The 21,086-nt window shown below is 50.8% G+C and overlaps 1 protein-coding gene across 1 annotated transcript in view; it reads right to left on the reverse strand.

The window, feature by feature from the left end:
- The window catches only part of FGF2 (fibroblast growth factor 2), a 50,510-nt gene that overhangs the window by 21,989 nt on the left and 7,435 nt on the right, over positions 1–21,086 (reverse strand). The window lies entirely within an intron of this gene.

Here is a 21,086-nt window from a genome sequence, read left to right on the forward strand (position 1 = left end):
TTGAGTGTTGACCCATGCACCAAGAGGTCGCAGGTTCGATTCCAGGTCAGGGCACATGCCCAGGTTGTGGGCCTGATCCCCAGTGGGGGGCGTGCAGGAGGCAGCCAATCGATGTTCTCTCTCATCAATGTTTCCATCTCTCTCTCCTTCTCACTTCCTCTCTCTCTAAAAATCAACCAAAGGAAAAAAAAATTTTTTTAAAAAAGAATACAGGGTGGGGCAAAAGTAGGCTCACAGTTGTTCATATGGAAAATAATACAGCAATTAATAAATAATAATACAAGAATAAACTGTTTCATGCGCTCACAAAAGTACACCTACTTTTGCCCCACCCTGTATATTAAAATCAGTTGAGTTTCTGTAACCCACAACAAACAACATGTAATTACATTTTAAAAAGATACTATTGGCAATAATAACCAAAGGTCCTTTTATGGAGAAAGTTATAAAACTTTATGGGAAGTCACTTTTGAAAGACTTAAAAGGGGAGCTGTGCAGCTTGTAACTAGGAATACGCCCTACAGTTACGATGTCACTTCCCCCCCCCCCAGAGTCGATCCCATTAATGAAACCCCCAGGAAGTGGTCAGAGGTAGAAAACCAGGACAGAGTAAAAACCAAGTGATAAGAGAATCTCAAAGACACCTCGAGAGTCCAACGGCAGGAAAGAAGTCAGGTACATAAAACCGAAAAGCATCCTCTGGAATGAACCCCAGGAGGAATGTGGGGGCAGTGAGCGTAAACGTCTTCAAGAAGCTGGACTGAAACCAACCACGGAAACTCGACCGCGGAACTCAGAGAAAGGACCGTGGCACCGAGCGCGTGGACTTGGGAATCAGGCGGCGCTGGACCCAGATGGGGCTTCACCCCGCCTGGCTGAGCCCACGTCCCCCTGCACAGTGGGAGATAATCGCCGCTGCACGAGGCCACAGCGAAGATTCCGGGACATCAGATTTGTCCCCACACATCCATACATAGAAGCTTCAGTGTCCGGTAATCATAAAACTTCTGCCCTACCTGCTTCTTTTCTACTGCTTTGCTTTGGGATTCAAGGAATTACAGTCCGTGTTAGGGAATCCTGTACTTGATCAAGAGAATATCTAAAAGAGGGCAAGTAAACCTACATACCATGGCTGGGGCAGCTTTTAAAAATATGTCATTTAGCCCTGGCCGGTTTGGCTCAGCGGTTAGAGCGTCGGCCTGCGGTCCGGAGAGACCCGGGTTCGGTTCCCGCTAAGGGCACGTACCTCGGTTGCAGTTTGTCCCCGGCCCTGGTCGGTTGTGCGGGTGGCAGCCACTCGATGTGTCCCTTTCACATCTCTGTTTCTCTCTCTCTGTTCCTCTTCCCCCGCCCCCCACTCTACCTGAACAAAAAAATGGAAAAATGTCCTCGGGTGAGGATAAAAAAATAAATAAATAAAAATATGTCATTTAGTCTGGCCTGTATGGCTCAGTGGTTGAGTGTCAACACATTCACCAAGAGGTCGCTAGTTTGATTCCTGGTCAGGACACATGCCCAGGTTGTGGGCCAAATCCCCAGTGGGGGGCATGCGGGAGGCAGTCAACTGATGTTCTCTCATCGATGTTTCTCTCTCTCTCTCTCCCTCTCACGTCCCCTTTCTCTAAAACCAATAAAGGGGGAAAATTTTTTTTTAAAAACCTTTAAAAAAAAATGTCATTTATACTGTATAGGACATCTTACCACAGCAAGGCAGATTTCTTACCGAAAGCAAATACATTTAATTTCACATTCTCGGGGGAAATAAATTAAACGGTACTTTCTGCAAAGAAGACGAAGACCTTGTGCCACTTCTCAAACTATTATCCTGTGTTTATTATCTATTCTTTCACAAAATGGTATCAGTTGCCTCTTGTGTGTCAAGAACTATTTTAGGAGCTAGAAACACAACCACAAGCAACATCTACAAAGTCTCTGTGACAACGGTGTGGTGCTTATTACTCGGGCCAGCATCACTGCTATTTCCCACTTCAGTAATCTGAAGCCAAAGTAAACAGAAACCCTCAATTCAGGGCCCGAAGGTAATTAGAAAGCAATTGCCCAATACTACATTTCAAGGTTCCCTCTGCTGCTGAAAAACATTCACGTTTCCCAACATCCTCATCTCAGAACACTGCACATCTCAAGCTCTCACTTACTCATTCAAAACGACCTTTTCATTTAAAACTGAGGGAAAGAGTGTGTTCGCTTTCCAATGGAATTATGTTTTTAAGTGAAAAAATGACTGAGTTGGGTAGTCTCCTTGGAACTGAAATTCCCAAGTAACTGATAACTCAGTGTCAAGGCATAACCCATGTTCCTTCTCTTCCACCAGGAAGCATCCATGTACTGCTGGACGGGCACGGGGCGCTCGAATGCACGGAGAGCTGAGGGAGGAGCCTGGTGACATGAACACACCTGCTGAAGACGAGGACCTTCGGAAAGTCTACAGACACACAGAGTACTACGGGGAATGCTCAGGTAACGACCAGAAACCAGCAACCTAAACTCATTTGTCCCACTTTTCCTTTTGCGAGCAAAGCACAACTGTGACTAACGATCTTCCCGGCCTTCTCACCAAACGTTCCTTTTTTATTATTTCCAAGAACCCAACACCCAGAGTCCATTCTCTTCACATCGAAATCGGCTGACGTGTATAGACTATTAGACACGCAGACGTTTCATCAGAATCCTCACGACGCCTCAGTTTGCAAAGGTTCAACTGGACATACCGTGAAAGAAACATAGGAAGGAAGTGGGGGAAGGACCTTAGAAATCCTTACGTGTCTTCATTCGTACTCAACCAGGACATGGCTTGCTGAGTCCATCAGTTCTATGTACCAATTCTCATAACCTTGAAGTGGAAATGGTTTTTATTAGGGGACCCGAGACTGTTGATGATGACACAATGTTTAAAATAGTTTACACAGAGCCCTGTCCAGGTGGCTCAGTTGGTTAAAGCGTCCTTCCATACACCAAAAGGTTGCAGGTTCCATTTCCGGTCAGGGCACATACCTAGGTTTGGGGTTCGATTCCGGTCGGGGTTCGTGAGGGAGGCAACTGATCACTGTTTCTCTCTCACATAGATGTTTCGTTCTCTCTCTCTCTTCCCCTTCCTCTCTCTAAAATAAATAAATAAATACAAGTAGGCTATGAAATTACAGAGATGGACACCAGCTTGGGGGTTGCCAGGGGGGTTTGGGGGCATGAGTGTGGCTACGAGCGGGCACCCTGAGCCACCCTGGCTGTGGGGCGGCGCCACAGCTGGGAACAGGTAAGTGGATCTCTCTGCATTATTTCTCATAACTGCATGTGAATCTACAGTTGCCTCAAAATGAAAAGAAATAATTACAAATGTCAGCCACGTTCAAAAGTTCACCTAGTTTAATAATGAACATTTGAAATATGTGCTTTGACAGACAGAATTATCTGAGAGAAAGGACTACAAGCCAAGTAATAAAAAGAAGGCATACTATTTTAACTGTAACTCATGCTGACTCTCTGTGAGCTCGGTCTTATTGGGCACACGAATACAACACAATACGTTATGAAAATCCAATGCGAAGTTTCAGTAAACACTAAATTTTAATGATTTTACTCTAATAACCATGGGGGAAATATATGAAATGATTCTAAGCAGAATTATTATTTTATTTTTTGAAGGCTTATTCCACTAGTCAAATTCTCAGTTATTCAAAGGCCAATTAAATGGTCTGGGGGCTAGTCTCCCATCTGGCTTGTCAACTTGACCCATCTCTAGCCATAGCTTCCGAAAGCTTCCGTCTGCAGGCGAGGTCAGGGGCAGAGGGGGAGAGAGTGAGGCTCAGACATCACTGTGCTACCTGTTTGTCTCCATATTCAAGACCTGGGTGACGGCCTGGCCGGTTTGGCTCAGCAGTTAGAGCGTCGGTCTACAGTCCAGAGAAAGAATCGGGTGATGGAAGAGTGAAGCAAAGACAAGACAAAAAGATGTTTTGTGCCTCAGGAGTCTACAGATTTTATGTTTTCCACTAGCAAACCATGTGCCCCCAGAACCTGGGACCACTGCACATCTCGGTATTTCCCACAATGTTTGCTGAGTCCCGGGCGCCCTCGGCCCTGGGGCCCTGGGGCCGGAACCCCCCGCAGGTGGAGCCTCAGGTGAGGGGGCTGCTCTGCCGAGACCTGGGAGGGAGCGGAGTCCTGGGAGGGAAAAACTGCGGGAAGTCTGACCTTCGGCCATGGCTGGCCGCTGGGTTGGCCACTGCTAGAAGCTGAGAAATGCTTCCACTGACAAACAACCCGAGCCTTCTACATCTCAGTTCTACATGCAAATCGACTCTCCACGCACCCTTACCCACCTCTGGTTTGCTCACAGTAAACGGACATCAGCATTCAAGGAACTATGGAAGTCCTGGTACTAAAAGGGGGGTAACAGGCCTAGAGGGGCCATGCCAGAAACACAGCGCAGAGCAGCTTGGGACAGGAATGGGAGGAGCAGGGGCAGTGAGGTCTGGGCTCAGCTCCCGAACACATACCCCAGCCCGTGGCCGCCAGCGTTCAGCACCAGCCCAGCGCAGTTCTAAACCCTGACACACACACACACACACACACACACACACACACACACGCGGCCCGTGACAGAAACGGGGCTAACTCTGGAAGTGAGAAGTGGTTCAGATCAAGATTAACAAGCAAAATATAAGCTGCCTCGGGCAAGCCTCCGACAGGCCCGGGCAGCGCCGGAGTGCATCCTGCCTGCAGCCTCTCTGGGCCTTCTTCCCGTCCTTTTGCAATGCTTCTTGGACGGCTCCAGAGTCTGAGCTTTCTTCCAGTGAAATGCCCCGTGGCGATAACGCAACCAGCTCGGTTGGCCGGCACCGAACCCCGGGGGTGGATGCCAACTCGCCCGGCTGTTTGTGTTCCCGGCACTTCCCTCTGGATCGAGCAGTTCACATTCATCCACAAAAATCACACAATTCAGGCAGCTCCAGAACAGAGAACAGAGCAGTGCGTGTGTGCCAGGGAGAAGGGGAGCCGGGGGCAGCGGGGCCCGGGAGGGGGGGCAGCGGCCCCGTGTTCCAGCCGTAGGACTGCATGCGCCCAGTCCTTCCATTTCACTGGGAAAATTGTTAGGAAAACACCTTTAAAGCTGGCTGCAGACAAGAGCAGTTTTTATTTGACTCTCATGAAAATAGCCCGGCAGCATGTCCCTCAATCAATGACGAGCATGACTGCAGACTCCACTCCGGAAAACCCGAGTTCCAGCCAAGAGCTGGAGGCCCATCTCCAAGGTTCTGTGGAGGCCCTTCCAAGGAAAATCCTCCCTCGTGGCACCCTGCGTGGCAGGGCCCGGGCTCAGGGCCGCGGGAGCGGGCTCCTCCGCCTCCAAGTCGCCAGTAAGAAGCCACGACCGTCCTCAGCTGTGCTGAGAATGGAAAAGGACAAGACAGGGTCTCGGTAAGACAAGGCCACGGCTCCAGCCCGGAGCACAGCTGCCTGGAAGGCCGCATCGGTAAAGCCGCGTGGACACGTGGAGTTGAGTTCTTTAAAGCTGGACGCCCGGAGCGGGGGTTGGACACGAGGGGGCTGGGAGACTTGCAAAAAAAGCTGCCGTTTCCTTCCGGACTGTCCCCACTTCTGGGGCCGAGCGCTGTTGCCACTCGCAGAGACTATGTTTGGAACGGAAATGAACAGCATGGACACCACGCGTGGGAATCGCAGACGGTGACCTCCGGCTTCCTGAGTGGGCGCCTTTCTGTGCCCACCAGTTTCCACGCTGTCTCCTCACGCACAGGAAGCTCGTCTTTCGAGGTCCTGTTTTAAAATTGTATCTGGCCCCAAACACTTACAGATCTAAAAAAATATACACAGAACAGCCTTCCTTCCCAAGCTCCTGGCGCGTTCTGTATGCTCTGCTGCACAGGACACAGGTCCTCTCGCTGTGCGGTGTGACCAGCTGGGCCCTCGCTCACTCCGCCCGCTACTGAGTGCCTAACAAATGTCTTTTTTTTTCTTTATTGATTTTATTTATTGATTGATTTTTTTATCCTCAACCGAGGTCATTTTTCTATTTTTGTTCAGATAGAGTGGGAGGAAGAGAAGAAGAGAGAGAAAGAAACATCGACGTGAAAGGGACACATCAAGTGGCTGCCTTCTGCACGACCCCAACCAGGGCCAGGGGCGAATCACAACCGAGGTACATGCCCTTGACCGGAATTGAACCTGTGACTCATTGGTCTGTGGGCCAATGCTCTAACTGCTGAGCCAAACCAGCCAGGGCTCTTTATTGATTTTGGAAAGAGGAAGGGAGAAAGAGAGAGAGATAGAAACATCGATGAGAGAGAACATCGACTGGCCGCCTCCTGCATGCCCCCCACTGGGGATTTGACCCACAACCTGGGCAGGTGTCCTGACCTCTTGGTGCGTGGTGGATGCTCAGCCACGGAGCCATGCAGGCCGGCTAACACATGCCTTTTGAGTGGCTGGTGAGGGTGGTTCATGAGGCTGACTCTGCATCTCCCTCCATCTCACACACGGGAACAGACATCCTTTCATTTGACTCTCTTGATGCTGTCCATTTTAGTTTATAAAAAGTATGAAATTGAATTAGGTTTTGTGTCCATTTGTCATCCAACTAACACTGTGAGGCACCGTGTGCCAAGCACAGCGCCAGCGCTCAGCCCAGCACTGCCGGCGGCAATGACACCAGACCGCGTGGCCGTTACCAGCTGAGTCAGGCGCGGCGCAATGAACCCAACACACCTCGAGAGTTTTAAAAAAGGAAGACAGACTTCCGGTCAAGACGGCGGGGAGGTAAACGCGGTATCGCGTCCTCCCACAACCACATCAAAGTTACCACTAAACCTCAGAACAACCATCATTCAAGACCGCCTGAAATCAAGCTGAATGGAAGTCGTACAACTACGGAATTAAAAAAAAAAAGCAGCTACATCCAGACTGGTAGGAGGGGCGGCGGCGCGAGGTGGGGGCGGCGGCGCAGCGGCAGCGGCTGTGGCGGGGAGACGGGCTGGGCCCACACCCAAGCGTGGTGGATAAAAATCAGGAGGCTCCCACGGCTGGGAAGGTCCTTCCTGAGGACTGAGGGGTCCCCGCCCCACACCAGGTGCCCCGCTCAGGGTTCCAGTGCCAGGAAGAGAATCCCCATCACTTCTGGCTGGAAAAACCAGCGGGAACTGAGGCTCAGGGAGGCCGAGGCGGCTGGAGCCCCAGGCAGCTCCCTAAAGGGCCCGCGCACGGACTGGTCGGACTCTCTCCCTCTGAGCTCGGAGGGGAGGCAGCTCCAGGGGCACCAGAGACATACAGGGAAGAACTGAGCTGTTTGGCACTGGAGCGAGGGCTGGAGAGGGGGCTTCCTCGGGGACAAACGTGCTGTCAGAGGCCTTTGTTCCTTTGGTGAGCCCTTCCCGGGGGCGGCACACAGAAGCCATATCTGGGACTCCAGCAACCTGGCTCACACTGGTAGCCCCGCCCTGCTGACTCCCTGAGGCCCCGCCCCAAACAACTTTCAAGCCCACCCAAGCTGTTGCCACTTGCTTAACCATAGGATTGGCCTGTCTTGGATCCTGCTTCAGGTTTTTCCTAAATTCTTTCAAACGAGCAGCATCAGGTCTCAGCGAGCCCCATACCTCTCATTAAGTAATACACAGAAACAAACACAGGGAGGCAGCCAAAATGAGGATACAAAGAAACAGGTCCCAAATGAAAGAACAGAACAAAACCCCAAGAAAAGAACTAAGCGAAAGGGAGATAAGCAACCTAACAGATACTGAGTTCAAAATACTGCTTATAAGGATGCTCAATGAACTTAGTGAGAACCCCAGTGAACTTAGGGAGGGCCTCAAGAGCATAAAAAAGGACCAGTTAGAAATCATGGATACACAGAATTGAAGGAGGCATTAACTGAAATAAAGAATAATTTACACAGCTTCAATAATAGAGTATGTAAATCCAAGGAGCAAACCATCGATTTGGAATATAAGGAAGCAAAAAATCCCCAATCAGAATAGCAAAAAGAAAAAAGAATCCAAAAAAATGAGGATAGTGTAAGGAGCCTCTGGGACAACTTCAAGCGTGCCAACATTCGCATCTTGGGGGTGCCGGAAGGAGAAGAGAGAGAACAAGAAATCGAAAACCTGTTTGAAACAATAATGGCAGAAAACTTTCCTAACTTGGTGAAGGAAACAGACATACAAGTCCAGGAAGCACAGAGAGTCCCAAACAAGATGAACCCCAAGAGGCCCACACCAAGACACATCATCATCAAAATGCAAAAGGTTCAAGACAAAGAGAGAATCTTAAAAGCAGCAAGAGAAAGGCAGCTAGTTACCTACAAGGGAGTTCCCATTAGGCTGTCAGCTGATTTCTCAAAAGAAACTTTGCAGGCCAGAAGGGAGTGGCAAGAAATATTCAGAGTGAGGAAAACCAAGAACCTACAACCAAAATTACTCTATCCTGCAAAGCTGTCATTTAGAATCGATGGACATATAAAAACTTTCCCAGACAAGAAAAAGTTAAAGGAGTTCATCACTACCAAACCGTTATTATATGAAATGATGAAGGGTCTTTTTGAAGAAAAAGATAAAATGTATGAACAAACAAAATGGCAATGAATACATATCTATCGACAATGGAATCTACAAACAAAATGAACAGGAAGAACAGAAACATTCTCATAGATACAGAGAACATTTTGTTGGTTGCCATTTGGGAGGGGGATTGGGGGAATGGGTGAAAAGGTGAAGGGATTAAGAAGCACAAATTCATTGCTAGACTGACAAACCTCAAAGGGAAAGGGGTTGGGAAGAAATAAACCAAAGAACTTATATGCATAACCAATGGACACAGACAATAGTGTGGGAAAAGGTGGGAGGGGGGCGGGAGTGGGGAGGAGGGGGTCAATGGGGGGGAAAATGTGGAGCATCTGTAACACATTTTACATCCAACAATAAAGATTTAAAAAAAAAAAAAGGAAGACAGTCCCCTAAAGGGGATCTAATGTCTAACCCCCTGAAACCTCCGATTCCCCCCACTCCTACCTAGTTCTGGAAAACACACAGAGCAGCAATGAAGCCCTTCGGCTGTACGTCGTGTCTTCGGGGTTTCTGCCCTGCGCCCCTTTGCCTCTCCACCCCCTCTGTGCTGAGATGTGTGATGTAGATGGACCGAGACTCTCCTATTAGGAACTCCCCTCCTCAGGCTCTGATGGGGGGGGGGGGTCAGAGAACAGTAACAAAAAGAAAAGTCGTATCAACAGAGTAGGGTCCATCAATAACAGCCTCAGAAAACCAAGATTAGGTTTCATGCTCAGAACTATAAACAGACGGGAGGTCCTGCGAAGAAAGTGGTCTCTAAAGAAAAACGACTGAGAGCCACTGCAGGTGTGTGTGTGAGCTGTTCGGACGTGGGTTCTGATGGCACCGAGGGCGGAGACCAAGGTTTCAATAAATGCCAGGGTTTCATCAAGTCTGGATTTGGGGGACAAAGAAAACAACAAAGACAAAATCCAAGGAGGAGGAAACAAGCGGTGCTTGGGTTTTCCACTTGGAAATATGAAGGCTGATGTGGACTAACCCGGGGAGAGCCGATAAACGAGATCCTCCTGCGTAGGCCGCACCAGCGCCGCACTCCTCCGAGAGAACAATGAGCTGCTATGTGGCCGGGAGGGAAGTCAGAGCCAAGCGCGAAGGGCCACGTCCACAGGAAGGTCTTTTCCAGACAGTGGGCACGTGGAAAATGGATGTGGTAGACTTATTTGGGTGGCTCCCATGAACCACACCTCTGGACAGTCACAGCTTGTGTAGCCCCTCCCATATTGACTCTAGTCTCGGGCCACCTTGGCTGAATTCGGTCAATGGATGTGAACAAACTGGATGCAAACAGTGCTTCAATGCTGAAGCTTGTGCACTAGGGAACCTCTGCTCTTGAGATCCAGCCACTATGCAAAGAGGCCCGAGCTAGTCGCATGGAGAGACCAGAGGGAGCGAGAGAGTCTCAGGCTCCCAGGTGCCCCCGCCCAGATGGCAGACAGGAACGTAAAGCCATTTGAGAGAGTCCTGTCCCAGCCACCATGCGTCTGCAGTTGCATGAGAAACCCCAAGCTACCAGCAGAAGAACCATCCAGCTGAGCCCGTCAATCCATGGAATCATGAGACATAACCACGTGGTGACGCTAGGTCATTACATTTCAAGATGTTTGTTTCCTAACATACCCCCTCCACTGGAGGACATGAGACGTAAGTGTGTTAGAGGGAGAGCTGGGAACAACACACAAGAGCCACAGCTAATAGCCAGTAAGGGCTTACCATCTGACACGTCTACATCCTAACCACTCTGCCTGAGCTATTCTGCATTAATACACCACCAACGCGGCAGCTGTTGCTAGCCAGTATCCCCACTGGCAGATGAAGAAACTGGTATTTAAAGAAATGAGTTACGCCCTGGCCAGTTTGGTTCAGCGGTTAGAGCGTTGGCCTGCGGTCCAGAGAGACCCGGGTTCGGTTCCCGCTAAGGGCACGTACCTCGGTTGCAGTTTGTCCCCGGCCCTGGTTAGTCGTGCGGGTGGCAGCCACTTGTTGTGTCCCTTTCACGTCGATGTTTCTCTCTCTCTCTCTCCCTCTCTCTCCCTCCCACTCTATCTGAACAAAAAATGGAAACATGTCCTCAGGTGAGGATAAAAAAAAAAAAGAAATGAGGTAACTTACCCAAGATCCTACAACTAGAAAGGCACAGATGGGACCTAGGTCTACCTGTCCCCCACAGGAATGTGAAAGATGAAGCCAGGAGAATGACTTTCACAGAGATGGTGGGGAGGGAGGGAGGGAGGGAGGGAGGGAGGGAGGGAAGGAGCTGAGGGTAGGGCTAGGGCAGAAAACCACCACTGATTATAGTTCTGACTTTGATCTCTAATTTCAGGAGTATCTGTTCAATGCATCCCGGCTAAGAACTCAGTCACAGGTCCTCCTTAGAAAGCCAGCTCCTCGCCTCGGACACCTGCAGTGTCTCCTGGAGCCACCCTCAGTGCCCTCTGGCTAAGGGAGTCTGGCCCCATGTCCATCCCTTCAGGGTCACTCTGGCCCTCTCCGGGCCCAGCCCAGCATGACGTGCCGGCCTCTCTTCCGGGTGCCTACTCTTCCTTGGGCCTTGCCTATTTCTGATGACATCAGCCATTCCCCAAACTCAATCTTTGACCCTCCAGCAGAATTTGATTCAAATATCCTTCGAGTTTGGCCCTTAGAAACCATCTAGTCCAGACTTTTCAGTTCAAGGCAGAGAAGCAGAGCCTCAAGCTGCTAAACTGCTTTGCCACAGTCACCTCGGGACCTGTGTCAGAGATCCGCAGTCCCCGTCCTCGCCGTCTGGGCACCGAACCGCACAGTAGCGTGTGAAGCGCGTCACGCTGTCATTTCCTAATCTGCCACTCTCCAAGGAATCGCTGGCCCCACCAATGCTAACAGTGTGCCCGGTTCCAAGCAATGAGTTGTGTGGGGACGGAGGAGCTGGGGGACAGCCGTGGGGGACAGATGAAAGTACCAACCAGGTCTTATCTTCCCAAAGAAACCCGTCCCATACTGTCCTGATCCTCCCACAGAAAGAGAGTTCACTGCTGCAATCTATCAAGTTAAAGAAGTGTCAGGAGAGTGCACAAGTGGTGAAGCAAACAGCTTCTGCTCGGCGTCCACACTGCCCTCCCAGAAAAGGAGCCTAAGATGACAGTTACTGAACGTCTTTCCTTCCCCTGGGCCGAGAAAGCACGTCACCGTGTTTTCTTCTGCTCCTCCGGGCCCTGTCAGACTTGGAAGCGCTCCCCGAAGATAGAGCCAAGCGCCCCACATGACCCAGGGCTGGGAGCGTGACTCCAAAGTGTTTCAGCAGAAATCTCTGCGGCGTCTGCTTGATTCCCTCTCTTCTGTTTCCTCTTCTATCTGCCTCCCCGGCCCTGTCCGCTGCCCTGGCTTCGTGCACGCGCTCTGAGGCCGGGGGACAGAAGTCGGGGACTCTCGGGGCGGCCACCGGCTCAGGCTGGGTCGGGGGGTTCAGTGGGAGCAGCTCAGGCTGGGTGGAGGTTTGGTGGGAACGGCTCAGGCTGGGTGGGGGTTCAGTGGGAGCGGCTCAGGCTGGGTTGGGGTTCGGTGGGAGCGGCTCAGGCTGGGTCGGGGTTCGGTGGGAGCGGCTCAGGCCGGGTTGGGGGTTTGGTGGGAGCGCTTCAGGCCGGGTTGGGGGTTCGGTGGGAGCGGCTCAGGCCGGGTTGGGGGTTCGGTGGGAGCGGCTCAGGCCGGGTTGGGGTTCGGTGGGAGCGGCTCAGGCTGGGTGGGGGGGTTCGGTGGGAGCGGCTCAGGCCGGGTTGGGGTTCGGTGGGAGCGGCTCAGGCCGGGTTGGGGGGTTCGGTGGGAGCGGCTCAGGCTGGGTGGGGGTTCGGTGGGAGCGGCTCAGGCCGGGTTGGGGGTTCGGTGGGAGCGGCTCAGGCCGGGTTGGGGTTCGGTGGGAGCGGCTCAGGCCGGGTTGGGGTTCGGTGGGAGCGGCTCAGGCCGGGTTGGGGGGTTCGGTGGGAGCGGCTCAGGCTGGGTTGGGGGTTCGGTGGGAGCGGCTCAGGCTGGGTTGGGGGTTCGGTGGGAGCGGCTCAGGCTGGGCTGTGGGTTCGGTGGGAGCGGCTCAGGCCGGGTTGGGGGTTCGGTGGGAGCGGCTCAGGCCGGGTTGGGGCTTCGGTGGGAGCGGCTCAGGCCGGGTTGGGGGGTTCGGTGGGAGCGGCTCAGGCTGGGTCGGGGGGTTCGGTGGGAGCGGCTCAGGCTGGGTGGGGGTTCGGTGGGAGCGGCTCAGGCTGGGCTGTGGGTTCGGTAGGAGCGGCTCAGGCTGGGTCGGGGGGTTCGGTGGGAGCGGCTCAGGCTGGGTGGGGGTTCGGTGGGAGCGGCTCAGGCTGGGTGGGGGGGTTCGGTGGGAGCGGCTCAGGCTGGGTTGGGGGTTCGGTGGGAGCGGCTCAGGCTGGGTGGGGGTTCGGTGGGGGCAGCTGTGCACCGAAACCTCCCACCTCGGGCCTGGGAGGGCGCGCGAGCCTCCTGAGGAAGTTGTTCTAAGACCAGAAACAAAATCTCATTTTGCTTAACTCACCCTTTTTTACCGTATTGACCCATTTTCCCCAAGGACCTCTAAAGCAGTCTGCTTCCACCGCTAAGGGGCTGGGGGCTTTCACACGAAGAGGAGACTGTTCCGAGTCTGGGCACATCCACCGGGCACGAGGAGCGGTAACGCCCGGGTTGCATTTTTCCTCAGATCATGGGAAGAACCTTCAAACCAGGAGGAGGCTTTATAGGTCACGTGTTCCAACACTGATGTTTCTAAAAATAAAAAACATCCCAACCAAAAGATGATTTCCCCTCACGACACTCAAATGCTGAGGGCAGCTGGTCACCACGGGTCACTGCAGCCACCCTGGGGTCCGGTGGGTTCTGGACAACCACTTTCAACGGGGACAGGCCTCTGTCCCGGGCGCGTGGAGCCTGCTCCTGGCTTCCTCGGTGGCATCTGCAATGACTACGTTCTTGCCACCAGACTAGTCTTTCCTCCTTCAAGGTTCGTCCCCTCTCTTCCTCCTTGCTGGTGCCATCCACCGATGGATCACTGTCATGCACGGAAAACTCTAGAACCTGGCACCTGACATCTCTCATCATCATCTTGAAAGACTCCGCGTTCATGGAGAAGACCCACCAACAGCCTGGCTTCGGGGGTTCCGGGTGTATCCAGTCTGTGACCAGCACTGCCCACTGCCGTGGCCGTGTCGTCTTCCAGAGCTGTCCCCCTAAGCTCCAACGCGGTGCACCCTGAGGACGGCACGGATGGCGACGCCACCGCTCACCCACCCATCCTGAGCCTCTGAGGCTTCACACCTGACCGGCCTGCACCCAGGGGCGTCATTCAAGTCCCCCTCTGTTTCATCCCAGCACCGGTACAGCCGAGCCCAGGAGAGCTACCTGGCTTCTCCGCTCCCCCACTCGCACTGCTGAACAGACACAGAGGAATGCACCTGGAAGGGACAGGCACCCAGACAGGTGTGATGAGGACCCTCCAGTGGGCCCTTCCCAGGTCTCCCCTCCCGCTCTCCCCAGCAGCCACGCACACCGGCCCCAGGTCCACAGGCTGCCCCCCATCCCGCCTACGTCAGAGGGGACCTGATGACAGACAGACCCCTCAGGCTCCCCCCCTGACCCTGCGTCCACTGGCTCTGCACCAGCCACGCTGAGCTTGCCCCTCAGTGCAACACGCTCGTCTTTTTATTCTTTTTTTTTTTTTATCCTCACCCGAGGACATTTTTTTTTCTTTTTTGTTCAGATAGAGTGAGAGTGAGAGAGAGAGAGAAACATCGACATGGAAGGGACACATCGAGTGGCTGCCACCCGCACCACCAACCAGGGCCGGGGACAAACTGCAACCGAAGTACATGCCCTTAGCGGGAACCGAACCCGGGTCTCTCTGGACCGCAGGTCAACGCTCTAACCGCTGAGCCAAACCGGCCAGGGCTCGTCTTTTTATTCTTATAGCAACTAAGTCACCAGTGTGTCATTGGGTGCCATTTTGCTACAAACTGGCACACTGAAATCTGTGCACTGGGCGGCACTCTGGCCTGGCCTCTAGCTTCCCAGCGGGAGGCCCCTGCCCCTGAAGACACAGAGGTCAACTACGAGACCCGGGCTGGAGACGCAAATGTCCAGGGCGCAGGGCCGGGACACCGCAGCGCAGGAAGAACTCTGCACATGGCCCCACCCTCACCGCACCCCCGCACCCCGCCCCAGCTAGTGGACTCGGAAATGCAGGCTGGCATCTGCCCCAGCACGGGGCAGGGGCTCAGGCCACACACCGCCCAAGCGGCCTAGTGCTGCTGCCGGCGCTGCTGCTCACTGACATTTTCCTCCACAAGCAAGGAGGACGATGCCTTGACAGAAGCAACAGACATTTCCAACCACAGACCAGAATATGACTTAAAACAAACAAAACTAGCCTGTTCTACGCAATCAGACCGCAGCCTCCACGCCCCTCTGCTGGCCCGTCTCAGCGCCAGGTCTGAAGCCAGGTCTGCACTGTGACGAGAGGACCAGGGGCCCCTGCAGCTGCCGGCAGCCACCAGGGCCGGTGGCGACCCTCTGGGGACCAACAGCACCACGGCTGACACACCTCCATGTGTCAGCAGCACGGTGATCTTGCTGGGTCTCGCTTTCGTTTGTTCGTTTAATCTAACAATGTCCTTTCGTCTGGAGTAGGACCATCGTCCTTGATTCCAGAAATCCTGAGAAGCAAAACTATCTCACACACCTCAGGGGAGGGAGAACCAGGAGGAAGGAGCTAATGAAAAACACTGTGGAGGTTCCTCAAAAGAACTAAATACAACCGCCGTGTGACCCAGGAATCCCACTCTGGGTATTTCTCCCAAGGTACAGAACGGCTGTCTCGGAAAGACCTCTGCACCTGCACGCTCCCTGCAGCGTGTTCACAGAAGCCGAGACATGGGCGCTGCCGGCGTCCACCAGTGGACAGAGAGCGGAATGGACTCAGCCTTGAAAACAAGGAAATCCTGCCACTGGAGATGACATGATGCACCTTGAGGGGATTGTGCAACGTGAAGTAAGTCAGAGAGACAAAGGCATATATGTGGAATCTATTTAAAAAAACAAACTCGGCTCTGGCCGGTTTGGCTCAGCGGTTAGAGCATTGGCCCACCGACCAAAGGGCCTTGGGTTTGATTCCTGGTCAAGGGCATGTATCTGGGTTGCAGGTTTGACCCCCGCCCTTGTCAAAGTCATGTGGCAGGCGACCAACTGATGTGTGTCTCTCTCACACTGATGTTTCTTTCTCTCTTTTTCTCTCTCTCTAGCTCCCTCCCTCCTTCTCTCCCAGTCTATTTAAAAAAAAAAAAAAAATCAATGGAAAAATATACTCAGGTGAGGATTAATAAAAATAAAATAAAAATAACAAAAACAACCAGACACAGAGTGTCGGGCGGTTGCCAAGGTGGAGAGGCAAGGTGGGCAAAACGGGTACAGGTCGCCCAAATGTCCACACTTCAGTAATAAAACAAGTAATTCCTGGGGAAGTGATGGACAGCATGATGACTGTACATAACAATCCTGCGTACTGTGTGTTTGAAAGTTGCTAAGAGAGTAGATATTAGAAGTTCTTATCACAGGAAAAGAAAATCTGTAACTACACGAGGTGATGGATGTTAACTAGACTTACTGTGGTGATCCGTTGACGAAATATACAATACCCAATCACTATGTTGTACACCTGCAATGAATACAAATGCTATATGTCAGTTATCTATCAATTAAAGGGTGGAGGAAGAGGAGGAGGAAGCTAGACTCCATGTCCCCTGGCAAACACCGGTCACGGAAGGAGGAGCCTCCTTAGGCCTCAGTGGTGACCTGGGGACCAAAGCAAAACTAAACCTCTCAGTGTGAACAGGAGGCCACTCTAGTGCCTCTATCAGGAACTCTGACTCATGTCCTTGGGACACTGCAATGAGTAAGCTGGTCCTAGCCAAGCCAGGGGACACTCAGGCCAATGGAGGATTTATGCCGCTTTGATTGTCTGTTTTATTTGTCAACTTAGTTGAGGCACGGTGCCCGGATATTTGGTCAAACATCATTCTAGATGTTTCTTTGAAGGTGTTTTTGGATGAGATTTAAATATAAATCTCAGAATGAAGCAGACTGCCCTCAGTAACACAGGTGGGCCTCACCCAATCACGTGGAGGCCTGAACAGAACAAAGATGGTCTCCCCTGAGCAGGAAGAAACGCTGCTGGCACACGGTCTCTCGGGCTTGAACCACAACATCAGCTCTTCTCTGGGCCTGACAGGCTGCCAGCTTCCAAAATCGCACAAGCCAGTTCCTTAAAGCTCTCCCGTCCCCTCTCCCCCCGCTCCTCTCTGCAGAACCCTAAACAAGCCTCCTAAACATCGAATTGCAGGTCACCAAGTGATGGGTGTCTGTCTAGTCACAGCCCCAGGCAGCATCTCCACCCAGGAGTGCTTGTCCATGGCCCCGATTCCTCCCAGGTTAAAATCCCCAACCTGCAGGAAAGATGTACCAGGCTTCCTAAATACCCCCAGAGCAGGACTGTGTTGTTGGTGGTGGTAATCCTCACCCGAGGATATTTTTTCATTGATTTTTAGATAGAGAAGGAGGGAGGGAGGGAGAGAAACATTGATGTGAGAGAGACACATCGCTTGGTTGCCTCCCACACAACTCCAACCAGGGCCGGGGATCGAAGCTGCAACCCAGGTACATGCCCTTGACTGGGAATCGAACCTGGAGCCTTTCAGTCTGCAGGCTGATGCTCTAACCGCTCAGCCATACCAGCCAGGGCCCCACAGCACAACTTTTAAAAGGTTCTGCCCTCTGGCTTGCCTACAGAGCAGAACCATCTGCTTTGACAATCATCCATGGGGGGTGTGAGGCCCCTTCTAGAAAACAGAGGTACCTAGCAGGAACAGACACCCACTTCCACACCTGACACCCACAGGCAAGGCCATGCTCCCCCAGAACTCCACGACAGAAGTGCTACAGTTCTGCATCATTAAGCAAGACTAAAAATAATCTAATTTGGGGAAATATTCAACATAGGTGTGACCAAACAGATAGCCCAACTGTCTTTTTCTAATCTCATTAAAACACTCAAAGAATATCGAACTTTGAGCAATGTAACTTCCTCCAGTGCCTCCCAGAAAAATGACTTGAGGTTCAAGACATGTAAGTGAATAACTAAATGGATTCTCCTGCTTATGGGGATGTTAACTATGCTGGATGGAGGGTCTCGCAAAATTTGTAACTTTGATTTAGAATAAGAATCTAAAGTATGTGTGACTATGAGCTGTTGGGGGGGGGGTGTGAGGCTGGGTGATAAAGGTGAAGGGATTAAGCAAAAACAAACAAACAACAACATTTTTTAAACTTTTTAGTTCTTCTCTGTGCATTTTCTTCATGCCCTAGATCCTTGCATTTTAGTCTTCGAGGTTCATTCCATTCAGACAGTTTTCATCCTCAACTACATCCGAATTCTTTCTATTTTTGTATATGCCACTTAAAAATCTTGCATTCTTGCACTGGCCGGTATGGCTTCGTGGGTAGAGCGTCAGCCCTCACACTGAGGAGTCTCAGGTTCAATTCCCAGTCAAGGGCACGTACCTGGGTTGCAGGTTCAATCCCCTGGTCAGGGTCGTGCGAGAGGCAACCAATTGATGTGTCTCTCTCACATCGATGATCCCCCCACTCTCTCTCTCTCTCTCCCCCACCCCTTCCCTCCCTTCCACTCTCTCTAAAATTCAATGGAAAAAATATCCTCCGGTGAGAAGTAACAAAACTAACTAACTAAATAAAAATCTTGAATTCTTTAGAAAGCAACCCCTCAATATTAAAGAACTGTTTCACACTAAATCATGATAGGAGTCTTTTCTAAGTAAAAAACGAATGTAATAAAGGGTGGGAGAAAAGATGGCAAAGCCTCTGATGAGAGATTAAATTATTTTTTTAAATCACTATTTCTGTTCATATTTCTGCTACACTGTCCTTCTGGAATTCTGGCCACGAACTTGTATTCTAAACCCTAAGAAGTCTATAACGCACAATTCGTCACGTGCTCTTGTCACAGACGGAGATCGTGTTTTGAAAGCCAAGAGCAGCCCTGGACAGTTTGGCTCAGTGGTTGGAGCGTTGGCCTGCGGACCAGAGTCCCGGGTTTGGTTCCCGCTAAGGGCATGTACCAAAAAATAAATAAATAAAGGAAAGCCAAGAGCAAAAACCGTGTTCTTATCAGTAAGATGAGAATAATACTTGCTTCGTAAGTTTGTAATCGAGAGTAAACACATTATTTGTAAAGCTGACATACAGCAAGCTTTCAAAAATTTCATTCATTCACTCATTCATTCAATAACTACTCAGCAAATACTGAAGTCCTAGGAATACAGTGGTGAAGGCCAAGGCTAGACAGAACCCGTGACTACTCCATGGCTGTAATATTTCTGTCTTCAAAAATGGTCTAGGTTCCATCCTGCAGCAGCTGAAGGCGTTCCTGGTAATTCGTTATTCTGATACCGACACCTGCTGTATCTTCTAAGCAGATCAGGAGCCTGTGAGACCGGTTAGTGAGACCGTCTTCCCAGTATCACCTGCATTACATCCCCGTTACAAGTTATGGGGCATGGAGTAACATATACAAAGATGTAAGAACTTCTAAAACAGAATCACACTCAAAACAGAATATTTCTCTTTTCACATGATTCTTTTTTTTTTTTTTTTTTTTTTTACAAACATCTTACCCCAAAGAAGATAAGGAGATAACGTTAATCAATCCCACATTGAAAGAGTAACTCTGACTCAGAGAAAGGCTCTCTAAACGTTTGTTTCTAATAAGATGGAAAGTAACAGAGGAGGACCAGTCATGCAAAATGCAAGGTTGTACCATCCCAGAATTAGAACTTTCAGGATCCAAGGGACCTTCTTCTCTTGCATCCCCATCCAATTTAAGTAGCCACCTAGCCGGTGAGTAAATGACACTCCCCACAACACACACACACCCCATCTTCAAATGAGCCAAGGCTCGAAATAGCTATGAGGAGAAAGGTCAAATGACATGGGAGAATTAAAACTAACAATACAAATCTAGAAGGAAAGTACTAAAATTAATTTAAACATATGCACATATATTAAGAAGCTGAACAGCAGGTGTTCGATGAAAAGATAGATATACTATTAGGCAGTAGAGAAATTAATTTGGTTTCTAATTCAAAACAGACCGTTCAGCAAGTGATACATTTCAAAAAGTAACTTTGTAAATGAAGGTATTATCTGGCTCTCTCCCTCTCCTATTTATGCAGTGACCACCTAAAAGCCAAAGAATTGTTTTCTATTTGCAAAATGATTCAGCTGAGAGGGGAGTCACTGGGCGATTTCTCCCACCCAGCCTCGCAGACATCACATCACAAAGACTATGACTCACTTTGTCACACACTTTCTGTCCTTTCAAGAGTTTGCAGATTGTTGTGATGAATACCGGCTGGCTCATAAACCTGAATGAATTGTAGGGTGAAACGGTTTGGGTCATTTCCTCACAGCCAAAAAGGACACCGACAATGGTCCCAGACAGCTCTTAATCCTAATTTGTCCAATGATTCACTGGTTTGAGACTTGAGAAAGAGAGATTTACGGATTAAAGTGTTGGATTCAAGTGTGATTCCTGATTTAGAGGATTATTACCAGTTCTGGAATTGGCTAAAAATACTGATGTCATTTAATTACTGAAAAGAAGACCTTCCACAATAAAAAGTAATCCGCGCCCGGCCAGTGTGGCTCAGTGGTTGGGCATTGACCCACGCACCAAAAGGTCGCTGGTTCGATTCCCAGCCAGGGCACATGCCCAGGTTGTGGGCCAAATCCCCAGTGGGGGGCATGCAGGAGGTGGTCAGTTGATGTTCTTTCTCACTGATGTTTCTGTCTCTCTCCCTCTCCCTTCTTCTCTCTCTCTAAAATCAATAAAGAAGAGATATATTTTTAAAAAAGTAATCCTAACAAATAATTGTTTTACCTTTCTTGCTTCAAAGGGTGTGCAGAAAGAACGTCAGTGATGCCACATTCAATGTACCCATTTCGTATGCCTTATACTCAAGTATTTGGCTTATTATTTGCAGCTCTGGCTCATTCAACAGAGGCTGAACCTCCTCCGGCCTCCCCGGGTCCTTCATTCAGCAACGAGGCCAAGGGCTCCGGGGCAGAGTCACTCGGTCACAGGCCCTCAGAGCAGAAGGGTGGAAGACGGCTAGGCAATGTTGTCGGAATTTCTTTTAAAAAAATCCTCACCAACTCAAAATTTCCAGTTACACTCAGGACATGAGAGGGAAAGACGTCAAGCTCTTAGAGGGAATTTTTAGATCGCACGGAGGGAAGGAGAGACGGGCACAGGGTGGCCGGAGAGGAAGGGCCCCCCGCAGGCAGGACGGACAGCAGAGGGCTGAGCCCCTCGAGTTCAAGGGCACAGCCGGCTGGAGGCTCGGAGCGGAAGGAAGATGTGAGACGAAGGTAGAGAGGAAGTAAACACACTTGGCTCAT

Source organism: Molossus molossus, unplaced genomic scaffold (genome assembly GCF_014108415.1).
Source record: "Molossus molossus isolate mMolMol1 unplaced genomic scaffold, mMolMol1.p scaffold_m16_p_4, whole genome shotgun sequence".
Classification (NCBI taxonomy): Eukaryota; Metazoa; Chordata; class Mammalia; order Chiroptera; family Molossidae; genus Molossus; species Molossus molossus.